General features: G+C 47.2%; 1 protein-coding gene across 2 annotated transcripts in view; it reads left to right on the forward strand.

Annotated features, from left to right (window-relative positions):
* EML1 (EMAP like 1) overlaps positions 1–14989 on the forward strand; it is a 173562-nt gene that overhangs the window by 30638 nt on the left and 127935 nt on the right. Inside the window, exon 1 of one of the 2 annotated variants that reach the window (XM_045073601.1) lies at positions 498–517. The exons of the other annotated variant lie outside the window; for it this stretch is intronic. The gene's annotated coding sequence lies outside the window, so the exon portion shown is untranslated. Of the gene's footprint in view, positions 1–497; positions 518–14989 lie in introns of those variants that run through there. 2 annotated transcript variants of the gene reach the window in all.

Here is a 14989-nt window from a genome sequence, read left to right on the forward strand (position 1 = left end):
AGAAAATGTTTTCCAGTTTTTCTGCAGAAAATTCACCAAAATTCCTAGTAGCTCTGACTGCAGACACGGCGCTTGCTCCCAGATCCCATCTGTGCTCCGTAGGCTCCCCAGATCACTGAGCTCATTTCACTAACTGCCGCCCGTCCCCTGGGGTGGCTTTCTCTGCCCTACTTGCCACCACCCAGATACGCAGGGCCTTGTGGCGGAGCACAGAGGCGGGGATGGGGAGAGGACCCCGCCAGGCCAGGTGGGTGTGCTCCCCCCACCCCCCGCCCCTGCAGACCCGCCCTGCTCCCAGCCGCTTGGGAGGCCCAGAGCCCCATTAGTGCTTGCATAATGGATGCCTCTCTGCTTGGAAATCACCAGCCCATCTTACTTAATGACGACGAGAGAAGCAGGATGCCAGCGCTCTGCTCCTGAGGCTGGTCTCTGCCTCCTAGCCCCCTTGGAGGAGGGGCGGCCAGGGGCTCCCGCCGGGAGGAACTGGCCAGGTGTCTTTCTTCTTCGCAAAGACTGGGTGAGCATCTTCTCCCTCCCAACCTCAGGCCGTCCTGCTGAGGGCCAGGGTACTGGGCCTCTGAACCATGCCCAGGGTGGATGGGGTGGGCAGGAAGAGCTTGGGTCGGGGAAGAGCCGTTCTCAGGGCTAAGAAGGGCGAGGGTCAGAGGGATGGAGTGAGGCAGAGCTCCAAGCAAAGAACAGAGGGCTTGGAAGCGACAGGGTGGGATTCTAGGGGTGGAGGACTTTCCTTCGCCCTCAGAAAGGGTCTGGTCACCAGAGCCAGCCATGCGGGCACGGCCTACCACCCATCCCTGCTCTTTGCCGCAGGGTCCTGGCAGGGCCTGGAGTCAGCTGATGCACCTGGTTTGGCCGTGGCCATTGTTAAGATTCAAGTACTTATTAGGACTCAGGACATTTCTGTACCGCTCCGTATTGCTGGAAGGCTGCCTCTTCTCGCAGTCCCCCGCTGAGTGCACTCTATTGTCCTGCCACCCCGCCTCCTTCCAGGGACCCTCCGACCTCCCCATGTCTAGCAAGGAAAGGGCTCCTGCCAGACACATCAGGGGCTCCAGGCCCTTGCTGCAGGCCTGGCCATACCGGCTATTGCAGAGTTCATGAAGTCCTTTGGGCCATCTTTATGCCGGGCTGCTGGCTGCATGACCGCCCACTTACACCTTGTCTGCTCGTGGGGACAAGCCAAGGATGTCAGCCTTGCTCATGGGTGACCCACAAGCACAGGGGTAAGGAGCTGTCCTGGTGCATCCTTGGGGAGCCTTGGGTCAGAAGAAGATGCAGAAAGAAAGGGCTGGAGAGGGGGGTGGGAGGTTGGGGGTTGGGGGTGGGGGGTGGGCACGTTGCTGGCATCCCCCTGAATGGTGGAGAAAGTTGAGAGCGAAAATTCTAATTGCAAATCCCACTGACAGCTTGAGTTGAGGGGAAAGATGAGCTAAATTTAACCTAGTCAGTTAAAGAGCCAGAAATGCAATTTACTAATTAGCTTAAAATGGAAACGAGTCCAGTGACCATAAAGAGATTTTCTAGTTACAAAATACAAAAAAAAAAAAAAAAGAGGTTGTTCCTTTCTTCATACTGACATGCATTTTTATATTCTAATACTGTTATATAATTAGGAACGTAGCCTGCTGGCACAGTGTTAAGACAGGCAGAGCATCACAGCCCGCTCGTAAAGTTCCAGGAGGCTGTGTGCCCGTGGCAAATTCATTTTCTAATTACGGAGCATTGGGAGGGATCCGGTCTGGATTCTCAGAGAATGCAGAGCCCACTGGGCACCCAGACAAGGTCCCACACTGGAGTTCCTCTCCACGGCACTGGGGGCGCAGGGGCCCAGAGGAGGGGGTGGGGCATCTGGCAAGGAGGGAGGAGAGGTCCCCAGAATGGGAGGCATCTGAGATGACCCCTGAGAGAAGGTGACTGGGAAAATGCAGAGTGTATCCGCAGCCTGTTTAGGCTGTTGTAACATGATACTACAGCCTGGGGGGCTTAGACTCCAGAGATTTGCCCTCTGGAAGGTGAAGATGGAGGTGCCGGCAAGTCTGATTTCTGGGGAGACTCTCCGGTCCTGCAGATAGCCACCTTCCCATCGCCTGCTCACATGGAGAAGAGAGAAAGCTCTCATGTCTTCCTTTTCTTAGAAGGACACCAGTCCTGTCACATGAGGGCCCTACCCCGTGACCTCATTTAACCTTGAGTCCCTCCTTCTCTCCAAATGAGGGTGCATCAAGGGTTAGGGCTCCCATATAGCAAATTGGGGGACAAAATTCAGTCTGTAGCAGGCAGCAACGAGAAGAAACAGCATGAAGTCTGAGATGGAACAGAGTGGGTGGGTGTGTACCCCGAGAATGAAGGGTTTCATGTCACAGGTGAGCAGGCTGAGACGTGCTAGACTCCCCACTGGAGGGTCTGACTTGAACCCATCACATCAGTTCTCAGGTCGGGTTACTCTTCGGTCTCCAGGCAGTGGGGGGTTCCTGGGGACTTCTGAGCAGGGTGGCGATGGCATTCGAGCTGCATTTTAGCAGACCAACCTGGCCATGCTTGGAGGATACATTTCCATTACCATGGGATGCACTTCGTTGAATATCATTTTTGGACCAATTTGGGAGGCATGCCTAAAACAGGGGTCTAACTTCTGAGCCTCTGCTGTTTCCCAAATAAAGGCAGTGCTGGGGTAGCAACAAAGACTTTGAACACAACATTTGTAGATGAGTCCAGGACATTACAGTCATCGCACAAAAGGTAGCATTTGGGAGAAAGTGTCTCTTAGCAAATTTGCATGGTACAGTTTATGTTTTTACTCTTCCATTTGAAACAGATGGTTTTCCCAAACTATGGCTATCTTTTAAGAATATTTCCTGCTGCTGTAATTTGGTGCAATAAAATGTCCTTTGGGCAAAAATAAAATCTTAGCAGATAAAACAGATGTTCATATATTAAATATGTAGAAAAGTGTGTCCTTGAGGTCCTCATAGTTGGAACTGAAAAGAGGGAAGTCCTATCTGTTTTAAGTAGAGAAAGTGTAAAAACCTGTGAAATTAATTACTGCAGAATCCAAATGACATCTAGATGAACATGTCATTATCCCATTCATCGGATATGGTTAGTTTTTAATCAGTAAATGACATCATCAAAAATGCACATAATCATGTAATTAAGGACCACATCACAGTATATAGTATATAAATGAATTCTAAGTTGTTGTCATTCGTAATATTGGTCATAAATTAATCCCTCTCTTCCCAAATGGCTATATGTTGGCCATAAATTTGTTCTCAAACAACCTTTCCTGCCAACACCTCTATTTCTTGTCAGAGTGGCCAATATATTAAAAATAGGAGCCTACACATTGACACACTATGGGGATTTTTTTTCCTGGCAGGTTTACTAGAAGGCCCTTCTTACTGGAAGCTCCAACTACATTGTCCCAAGCCTTCCGCCAGTTTTCAAGTGCAAGAATTAGAGTTCTTCAGAAACCCACCTACTATGTAAAAACAAAGTAAAAAGACACATAAATCTTTAACCTCTTTGATGTTTTTCCTATTAAAAAGGAAGGTCCTTTAAGGGCAGGAGCTGAGAGTTCACCTTCATTGCTACAGCACCTGACTTTCAGAAGAAGGTTCCCAGTAAATGTCTATAGAATGAATACACGAGCAAACAAACAAACTAAAGAACAAATACACAAATTGAAGCTCTGGAAGTTAGATTAAAATGCACATTAGCTTTTAAAATTAACTTCAGTTCATTAAAGCCATAGTGCACATATTTTTAAAAACCAGGTAGATTTACAAGGCTTAATACAAAAAAAAAAAAAAAAAAGGGCAATTAGCTCCCTCCTGCTATCCCCGCATTCGAACCTCCCAGACGTAACTGCTACTTCCAAATATTGTATCTCTTCCTTTTGGTATGCATTTATCTTTCTTGAAATAGCATCCTGATTCTTCCTGATCTTCTAGGTTCAGGAATGAAGGTTCAGGAGGATGAAGACCTAGCTCTCATTTACGCGGCTCGTTACACACCCACACGTCCACACACACTCTCCCCCCTCTATCCAGTGTAGTAGTCATGCTTTAATTTATTAGTATTATTACTCAAGTATAAAAAACATAGTGGCATATTAGTTTCAGGAGTATAATGTAATGGTTCAACAATTCTGTGCATAAGTCAGTGTTCATCATAAGTGTATTTTATTTTTTAAAGAGATTTTATTTCTTTATTTGACACAGAGACAGAGGGAGAGAGCACAGGTAGGTAGAGCAGCAGGCAAAGGGAAAGGGAGAAGCAGACCCCCTCCTGAGCAGGGAGCCTGAGGTGGGGCTTGATCCCGGCACCCTGGGATCATGACCTGAGCTGAAGGCAGATGATGCTTAAACACCTGAGCCACCCACACACCCCATGATAAGTATATTCTTAATCCTTTTCCCCTATTTCACCTCCACCCCCGACCATCAATTTGTTCTCTATAGTCAGAGTCTGAGTTTTTGCCTCTTTTTTCTTTCATTTGTTTTGTTGCTTAAATTTCACATATGAGTAAAATCTGGTATTTTCCTTCTCTCACTTATTTTAGCATTATACCCTCTAGACCCATCCATGTTGTTGCAAATGGCAAGATTCTGTTCTTTTTTATGGGTGCATAAATATAAGAATATATCTTACCTCTTCTTTATCTGTTCATTTGTTGGTGGACACCTGGGCTGTTTCTGTATCTTGGCTGTTAATGAATAATGCTTCAATAACCATAGGGTCGCATACATCTTTGTGAATTAGTGTTTTTGTTTTCTCTGGGTAAATAACCAGTAGTGGAATTACTAGGCTGTATACTAGTTCAATGTTTAATTTTTTTGCAAGCATCTCTGTGCTGTTTTCCACAGTAAGCCTATCAGTATGCATTCCCAACAACAGTGCACAGTTTCCTTTTTCTCCACAACCTTGGCAACACTTGTTTCTCGTGTTTTTTATTCCAGCCATTCTGACAGGTGTGAGGTGATCTCTCGTCGTGGTTTGGATTTGCATTTTTCTGATGCGGAGTGATGCTCAGCATCTTTTCATGTACCTATTGGCCATCCATATGTCTTCTTTGGAAAAAAGTCCCTTTATGTCTTCTTATTTTCTCTCTATTTTTTAATGGGATTATTTGTTTTTTTGGTTTTGAGTTGTATCAGTTCTTTATATATTTGGGATACTAACCCTTTACTGAATACATCATTTGCAAGTATCTTCTCCCATTCAATAGGTTGTCTTTATACATTGTTGATGGTTTCCTTTGCTATGCAGAAGCTTTTTATTTTGGTGTAATCCCAATAGTTGAATTTTGCTTTCGTTCCCCTTGCCAGAGCAGACATATTTAGAAAAATGTTTCTATGGTTGATGTCAAAAAGATTATTACCTATGTGTTCTAGGAATTTCATGGTTTGGGGTCTCATATTTAGGTCTTTAAGCGATTTTGGGTTTATTTTGTGTCTGGTCCAGCTTCATTCTTCTGCTCATAGCTGTCCAGTTTTCCCAACATTTGCTGAAGAGACTTTTCCCCATTGTATGCTCTTGCCTCCTTTGTCATAAAGTAATTGACCATATAAGCATGGATTTATTTCTGGACTCTCTATTCTGTTCCTTTGATCTATATGTCTATTTTTGTGCCAGTACCAAACATTTTTTTAAAAGATTGATTTATTTTTGAGAGAGAGAGAGAAAGAGAAAGCAAACATGTGTGGCGATAGAGGCAGAGGAAGGGAAAGAATCCCAAGCAGACCCCCCACTGAGCACAGAGTCCCACCTGGGGCTCAATCCCATGACCCTGAGATCATGACCTGAGCAGAAATCAAGAATCAGATGCCCAACTGCATGAGCCACCAAGGTGCCCCCCAAACTTTTTTGATTACGACAGCAATGTCGTATATCTTGAAATCTGGAATTGTAATACCTCCAGTTTTATTCTTTTTCAAGATCGCTTTGGCTACTTGGCATCTTTTGTGGTTCCACACAAATTTTAGGATTATTTGTTCCAGTTCTGTGCAAAGTGTTATTGGTACTTTGATAGGGACTGGATTGAATCTGTAGATCATTTTGGGTAGTACGGGCATTTTAGCAATATTGGTTTCCCCAATCCATGAACATGGAATATCTTTCCATTTGTCTGGGTCATCTTCAATTTCTTCCATCAGTGTTTTATAGTTTTCAGAGTATTGGTCTTTTACCTCCTTGGTTAAGTTTATGTCATGTCATTATTTTTTATTTGATCACTATGTGTTTATATTATTCTGATAATGCAATGCTTTCCATGGTTAAGCCGTGTAGTATATGATTGAATTTCCTTTCTTCTACATTTTTTTTTTTGTTTGTTTTACTGGAATAACTAACTGTCTTTGGTTTTACATGTATCTATCACTAAGTCATTCCCAAATACTCCAGCTTCTGTGTAAATCTCCTCTCAATAGTTTCCAGTTCCATCTTCTTGGTGTCATTTCTCCAGTACCTCCGTCCTCAGGCAGGCATCTGACTGGCTACCTACTAGAACGACAGTTATTGTGCATGGAACAGCTGATGTCTTGAGATCTCTTGTCCCATCTTCCTGGGGGTTCCTTTCACCTCTCTGCTGGATCTGATTCCCTATTGTCATCGTTGTTGTTGTTTGGATCCTATATCTTTTTCTTTCTTGGCAACTCCCTTGTTTTGCTGGACCACATCCTGCAGTAGCTTCCTGAGAATGGAGGCACACAAGAGCTAAATTTTGAGAGCTTGCAGGACTGAAAATATCTTGAGTCTACTCACACACCTGATCTGCTGGTTTGTCTGGGCCTGTGATCATAGGTTGAAAACAAGCAGCCCTCCAAGACTCAACTTTTTGCATTTCTTTATCATCAGCAGGTAATAAGCGCTATGCATTGCTACTTGGAAATCCAAGTAAATCCATTCTGGTTCTCTATCCTTTGTCTGAGACCCTTTGTTCACCCTGGGAGTTTTCTGGATGATTTCCTTATCCCCCATGTTCTAGAGTGTCTCAGGGTAGAAACTTGGTTTTCTCTCTCTCCATTGTGTTGCACATGTCGTAGGTCCTTCCAATCTAGGAATCTCTGTTCCTTTGTCCTGGGATTTTTTTCTTGAATTGTTTCTTTGATGATTTCTCTAATTCTATTTTTGCTTTCTGAAATTCCTGTTTTTAGACACTGAATTTTCCGATAGGATTACTAGATTTCCCCCCCTACATTCTATATTGCTTTATCTTTTTGTGTTATTTTGGGGGGAGATTTCCTTAACTCTATTTAGCCTCTTCTATGCACATCTTATTTCTGCGGTAATACTTTGATTTCCTAAAACTCTCTTTTATCATCTGACTCTACCACCTTGTCCTCATCTTGCAGCTGCAATAACTTGGATCATTGAGAATGTCAATGATTGTTTTATTTTCTTCTGTTCTCCATATTGTTTCTTTCCTCATATCCCCCTCCTTTTATCCTTTTATATGTTCTCAAATCCACTGATGAGACTTATCAACAAGAGAGACTTCCCTGTGATTTCTGACCTTCCCCACCTCCAGGTCTTTTCCTGAGTCTGTCATATTCCCTGAAGTAGGATCTCCCATACTCTGCTCTGAAGAGCAGATACTTGGCTGCCCAGATTCTCAGAGCCGAGGGTGGGAAGAAATTGGGGTGATGGCTTCTCATTCAGCCTTAGGCAATGGATTCTTTCTCCTTTTGAGGATGGTGCCCCCTGGTATCCATTGGTGTAGAGAACCCCTTAGTTCCCCTGTTGCCAAGATTAAACTTCCAATCTTCTGCAGAGAGAAGAAGGGCATCAGGAAGGGTCTAACTGCTTTTGTCAAAGTCACCTTGGGCTGCAATAACAAAACACCTTGACAAGCAGAGGGGCTTATACAACAGAAATTTATTTGCTCCCAGTCCTGGAGGCTGGAAGTGCAAGATCAGGGTGCCAGCAATGCTGGTTCCTGCGGGTGGGAGGGAGCGCTTCCTGCCTGCTGACAGTGGTCTTCTCATGGTGTCCTCACATGATGGAGTTGGAGAGGGTGGTGGGCAGAGAGAGATCTTCCTCTTATAAAGCTTCCAATCCTACCAGATTAGGGCCCACCGTCATGACCTCATTTGACCCTAATTACTTCCTAGAGCCCTCAGGTTACACATAGCCGCTCAGGTTAGGGCCTCAGGAATTCGAGGACACACAGTTCTGTCTGTATCAGCTTCCTAAGCATACTTTTGGCCAATACTTCTGTGCCCCTCATTTCCATAGGTAGTGGTGCTGCCCATGCTTGACTCTTTGTGTGTGGGGGGGGCTCTGTGGTAGCAAATGGGGTGCTTCTTTGGTTGTCCCACCCTTACTGGCCTCAGCTGCAGTTTGTTGGGGGTACATGAGCCCTGACTTGTCTTGTCCTGGTCCCCAGCTTGCGGTTCCCCTTCTGTCCTCTCTGCCTGTGGGTGTGAAGAGCTTCAGAAGAACATGCTCGGTCTTCTTCCTTCCCCTGGAAAGCCACTATTAGATCTTCTTTTCGAGGATAATTATGTTGCCAATCAAGACTTGTTGAACAAATGAATGAAACCTCACCTTTTTGGTGGCTTTACACCCATTTTATCCTTCTCACCCTCTCTTCTTCCCAGAAGATGTGCCTTCCCTCCTCCTGTCCAAGGACACTCTCCTGCATACTGTGTCCTCCGGAAGCCTGTCCCAGTAGCCACCTCCCGCGTTCTTGAATCATCACCACCTTCCCTTCCTCTGAGTCTTTCTTCCTCCCAACAACTCTGCTTGCTCTTCCCGTCCTGACAATGTCCCTTCCCCATGCTGCCCCTGAGGTGGGCTTTCCTGCTCCTTTCCCCTCTTCCCTTGTGACTGCCTGATCCTAACCACCTCCAGTCCTCAGGCCTTGCCAGTGCTCAGCTGTCCAGCCTCCGTGTCCCCAGTGGCATCCTCACTGCCAGAGCCATGGCCTCTTGCAGGTCCCCCTCCCTTCCTGACAACCCACTCTGCCCCCAACCCCTTGTCTCTTAGAAGACATCCTCCCTCCGTGTCCTCTGAATCAGCAACCTGGTCTGACCAGCCCATTTCCCACCCAGCTGGGAGGCCCGCACCCAGGCCTTTACCACCTCACTGGGAAATATGCTAGGCATCCACTAGTTTGTTTTCATGACCTCAGGGTCTCCTGGTCCAGTTGACATGCCCTGCCCCATCAGCCTTCTGGAAGCACAGCCTAACTGTGTGGTGTTCAAGGGGATTCTTACTGCCCCTGGGCCAAGCCCAACCCCTTTGTAGGTAGGGGCTTCCCCCCTGCCAGTGGGGCCGCCAGTTTGACCTCCTCTCCCACGCTTGACTTGAGCAGAGCTGGATGGCTTACCATTTCCCAGATAGGCTGGACATGCAAGCCTCTTCCCTGGATGGCTTTCCCTTGTCTTGCCACTGTCTTGTCTCCCAGGCCATTAGGACTGGAGCTCTGGGTCCATCCACCCCGGGCTCCTCTCCATCTGCCCCAGCCACTGGGGAGGCAGTAGTCCTCATGCCTTCACGTGTCCCAAGCCCAAGCAGCAAAGACTTTCTGCATGTGCACGATGAGTAAGGTGCGTTTGGACCTGGGGCTGCACCCTCCAGGATGTCCGAGGCCCCCTACCTTATCTCGGTGTTCTTCCTTCCCGCGGGCAGCGGGCGTCAGCTTTTACTCGAGTGAATCTCCCCTTCCCTCCCGCTGGCTCTTATCTCATCCTCAGCGGCAGAGGGAATCGTCAAAGCACAACAGGGAGGGTCTGGGCCTGATCAGACCAGATTTTAATCTTGTCTTCACCACTCACCAGCCCTGTGACTTCAGGCCTGGCACCTGCCTCTGCTACATGGGGAGTTTCCCTATATGTGTAAAAAAAAAAAAAAAAATTTTTTTTTGTTTAAGTTTTTATTTATTTATTTTGTAGAGAGAGCTAAAGAGAGCAGGGGTGGGGGAGTGGGGAAGGAGCAGAGGGAGAGGGACAAGCAGTCTGCACGCTGGGCACAGAGCCTTATGTGGGGCTGGACCCCATTACCCTGAGATTGTGACCTGAGCCTAAATCAACAGTCCGACACTGAGCCACCTAGGCAGCTCCCTATGTGTGAAACTGAGGCAGTACTCCCTACCCCACAGGCTTGTAGCTTGGGCTGGAGCTGATTCACAGAGGGCAACTGGAGTGTATCCCCGACGGGCTCCTGTGTGCCTTGGTCCCCTCCTGTGTGTTTGTTTGCTGTGTTCCCATGCATATGCTCCCTCCTGGACCCTGAGACCCCCAGGGGGTGCGCTGGCGCCTTATTCCCCTCTGTGTCCTCTGTTCTGGGCACACAGTAGTCCCTCAGTGTGTGCAAGGGAGTGAACCAATGGTCAGCGCCCTCTTTGAGATGAAGCATTCAGTGAACAAGCCATGACTGAGAGGGGAGCTGCATGGCCTCGCCAGTGATCCCTCGTTAGAAGACCCTTTAACCCTTCGTCTTCTCCAGTAGGATAGCTGGAGTCGGAAGTCCAAAGGCAAATATTTTGGCAAGTCTTCCAGGACTCTTGGTTAATTACAAATGAGTACTGTGTGGCTAGCCCACAGAGATGTGAAAGCCCCTGCTGCGGGTGGTGGGAAGGAACCAGGCAAACCTCAGAAACAGGTCTATTTACTTGGCGTTCCAGATAAATATTCAGATTTCTGGCAACTTTCTTTCTTGCAGCTTTGATGCCATGAGGCAGTTTAAGGTAGAACTTTGAATACACCTGTGTGAATCTCAGTAATTTTTAAAACATACGATACAGATAGATTCTAAGTTTTTCCACGCTAGCTGGGATTACCGTATAACTTGTCATCCAAACCAGAATACCCCAGAGTCCCAGGGGGACTGCTGCTGATCACCCCGGGCACGGGCCCAAGGCCAGCTGCCTCGCACTCCGGGACAAACAGCCGACCTAACCCTGGTGTCTCTAACTGTGGTTAGTCGGTCGTATGCCAAGAACTGCCATGAAACCTCGCGGGTAACACAATGGAGAACACGAACTCAGATTCCCAAAAATGACGTCATGCAGCGGAGCCGGTGCAACGGACGTTTTGTTCGCAATCGGCTGCAACACCCGTATGACTCTTCGGAAACCCAGACAATCACAATGCCGAGTCTCCTCGAGGAAACAAAATTTTAAAAGGGGGAAAATGGAATATGACTTGTAAATTTCTGCTTCATTTCAGAAACTCCCAGATTCATAAATTATTCTGATGGAGGCAAATCCTCAAGAACCTTTTTGAGTGAATGACCCGAGAGGAACAAAGCCATGGGTATCTCAGATCATGAGAAGTGTTCGTGTCCATCCGGACTACGAGCACATTAAGTTGGAAGGCTCAGATGTTCTCGGTTCTGCGGTGCCGCTGTGGGGTAATGAGGCCGGAGAGGCTCTCCACACACAGAAGCTGTGTGTGCAGCTTCTGCACCTGCGTATCTCAGCTGTCCCTGCCTGGCCAGGACAGGTGCTGCACAGGTAGTCAGGTTCCCCACACTGCAGCTGACTCACCTTTGTGAGATGGGCTTTGGATCTGCCCCCAAACGTGAGGACGAGGCTCCTAGGGGCGAAGCCAGGGTGAGCGCTATGGAGGCTCCATGCCAGCTGCTGGGGGGCTGGCGAACAATCGTGAAGGACCGTGAGAGGAACAGGGGCCACGAAGAACTCCGAAAGCCGTCTGCATATCCTGGACTTCGCTTTGTGGGTTTCTTTCTCTCCCATTGGGAGAACAGCTGTAAAACTGGAATGAGTAGAAGAAACCCCCCTGGAGGCATTGTCAAGAGCCCAAAGGCAGGTGAGAAATGACAGAGGCTCCTTAGTGACAGCAAATACGTCGACAAACCATCTTGAACCTCACCAGACGGGCGTTGCAGAAAACTGGGAAGGGAAAAGTGTCATAATTTCCCCCAAAGCAGAAAAAGTTGGATTCTGGAAAATACGGATGATAAATTTGATATTAATATTGGTTCTGAGCAAAATTTTAACAGATCTTTGAGGAGCTAATGTGTATGATTTGGAAGGAAAGGCCGTCCCCAAGAGCCAAACCAACTTTTGTTCTCTGTTTTTCACGGGGTTACCAGACTGGATTTACAAAGCACTGGTAAAGATCCTTCACTGAACACTGTGCACGACAGAGAAAAACGGGCTGGGTGAACAGTTGGGGAATTTCTTTCTTTCTTTCTTTTTTTTAAAGATTTTATTTATTTATTTAACAGACAGAGATCACAAGTAGGCAGAGAGAGAGAGAGAGAAGAGGAAGCAGACTCCCCGCTGAGCAGAGAGCCTGGTGCGGGGCTCGATCCCAGGACCCTGAGATCAGGCAGAGGCTTAACCCACGGAGCCACCCAGGCGCCCCACAGTTGGGGAATTTCATGTTGAGCTGGACAAACATGTTTAAGGTACAGATGAATAGATTCCTGGAGATGCGGCCTGCAGAGCTCCTCCCCCTCCTGCGGGGGGTGGCTTTGTCAATCACCACTAAAGGGTTTGGTACTGCACACTTCCTGTCGCCAGCATGCTGATGCGCTACATACCAGAGTTCAGAGTTTAAAGATTTGGGTTGGCTAAGAGGATGGGTTGATACCAACAACGTGACATTTAACCAGGGTAAAGATAAATCATCTTTAGTTTTTTTTTAATCGATCAGCTCAATACAGGTTGGAAAAGGCGCAACAGCAGTTCATTTGGAAAGACTGATGGGTTTATCACTGGCCAGAAGTTCAACAGGAACCAACAGTATATATCCTGGCTGCTCCAAAAGAAAAAAATCAATATGGACTTCGGTCGCATTAACAGAATCATGACATCCAGGTTGTTCAAGGGAAGGGTCACACAGGTCTCCCCTCTGAGGTTATTGTGTTCTGCTCTGGGTGCCAGGATTCAGGAGAAAAGAGCCCACTTGAGACAGGTGGGCATCTCTTGAGACAAGGGGTTGAGAAAGTACGTCACGGGATGGCCAGGGAGGAGATGGAGGGCTTCAGCCTAGAAAGCAGGAACGCTCTCTTCAAAGTCTTCAAAGCATTTGAAAGCCTATTGTGTGTGAGGAGCAACTGAATTTGTCTAGCGGGTTCAGTCATTTCATTCATTCCTCAGCGTGTACTCAGAGCCAGCTATGCCCAGCATGAGGGATGTTTGGGGCATCTAATCTCCTGGGATGGATGGACACACACGCGCACACACAGAAGTTCCTACAGGCGAGGCCACTTAACATAAGGGATGGAGTAAAATACCAGCAGATGTTGGAAACGCAGCGGACAGGATCGCTTGGCTTCAGTGGTGGCGGGCGGGGAAGGCAGGCACTCGGGGCTGGGGCACGGGCAGAGGTCCAGAGCTTTCAAGTGCACGGCATGACTGAGAGTCCTGAACGGGAGCTGCCGATAGCGTGGTGTGGCAGGAGTGTGTCAGATGCCAAAGACAGCATTTGCCGTGGGAGCTCAGACACACTTGAAGTCTGCGCCAAGATATTTGCACTTAATGGGGTAGGCAACAGAGAATGAAATGCCATCATTAACCCTCTCTGGGCAAGCTAACCCTGGAGTCACAAAACAGAGCCGGGAAAACAGGACACAGGCTGTGACCGCAGCGTCTCGGAATAGACAGGCTGCACCAGGACACGGGAGATGAGATGGACCGGACGAAAGTGGGATCGCTGAAGGATGCTTTGGGGAAGGCGATTTGGGATAGAAATAACCAGCCATCTTTTCCATAATTCAAGCTTTTCAGCTTTGAAATGGCCAAGGGAGCATTTGTCAGGGATGTTGTAGGGAAATACAGCGGTCTTGGCAGGCAGGTGCGAGAGTTCAATGTTCTTTTCTGAGGCTAGGCATCTCTGATTGCCTCTCGTTTGATTCAGGGACAATCTTATCATAGGAAGCGTATTTTGTATTCCAATATCAGTAATGAATTTCTGGATCTATGGTATAGCTAATTCTTGACATTGGGATTCTATATTGACTCTGTTCGTTTGCCAGGGGCGTTGTAACCAAGTTCTACACGCTGGGGGAGGGCAGAAGCAGCAGAAATTGACTGTCTCTTTGTTCTGAAGGCTAGAAGTCCAAAATCAAGGTGAAGGCTTGGTTGCCTCCTTCGGAGAGCCACAAGGGAACAATCTGTCCCAGGTGTCTCTGCTTGGTTTGTTGATGACTGCCTTTTACCTGTGTCATCACGTGGTCTTCCTGTTGTTTGTGTCTGTGTCCTAATCCCTTTTTCGTCTGTGGACATCAGTCCCATTGGATGATGACTGCAACCTAATGACCTCATTTTAACTTCATTACCTCTATAAAGACCCTGCCTCCAAAGAAAGTCACATTCCAAGGGCTAGAGGTTAGTGCTTCAACAAATGAATTTGGACCGGCACAGTTTAACCCATAACACTAACCTAAGGGCAGCTTTCCTTGGATCTTAGAATTTAATCAGAACCGCCATGTGAGCAGGCCATTCTTCCTGCTGGGTGAGCTTGGCGGTTCCTCAGCTGGTCCTGGGTCCTGATCTGTTGAAGCGGCTTCCCCTGCTCTGATTCCCTCTCTTACCCTCCGTCCGGTAGTCACGCTCTCTGGAATAATCTGAAACTCTTCTCTCTTCTGCTTCTGTTTCCTAGCACTTATCACAATTCATTATTATCTGCCTGTCTCCTTGACTTCGTGTCCTATAGGGAGAAACACATTTTACACCACGACTCAGTACACATTCCAAGTAAAAACCAATGTTTCAAGTAAAAACCCTTATTCTTAGGGAGTTCAATGTATTCTGATATTTCTTATTCCATTTCTTTTTCATTGGTTTTAAAATATGCATAAAATTTGCCATTTTAACTTGTAAGGGCACAGTTCAGTACAATAACCCTGTTGTGTAATAAGCACCCCTTCCATCTCCAGAAATTTCTCATCATTCCAAACTGAAACTCTGTCCCCGTTGGACACTCACTTCCCTCCCATCCCCCTCAGCCCCTCACACCCACCATTCTACTTCTATCTCTGTGAACTTGACTCC

This window comes from Mustela putorius, unplaced genomic scaffold (genome assembly GCF_011764305.1).
Source record: "Mustela putorius furo isolate JIRA1106 unplaced genomic scaffold, ASM1176430v1.1 tig00000129_pilon_pilon_pilon, whole genome shotgun sequence".
Lineage (NCBI taxonomy): Eukaryota > Metazoa > Chordata > Mammalia > Carnivora > Mustelidae > Mustela > Mustela putorius.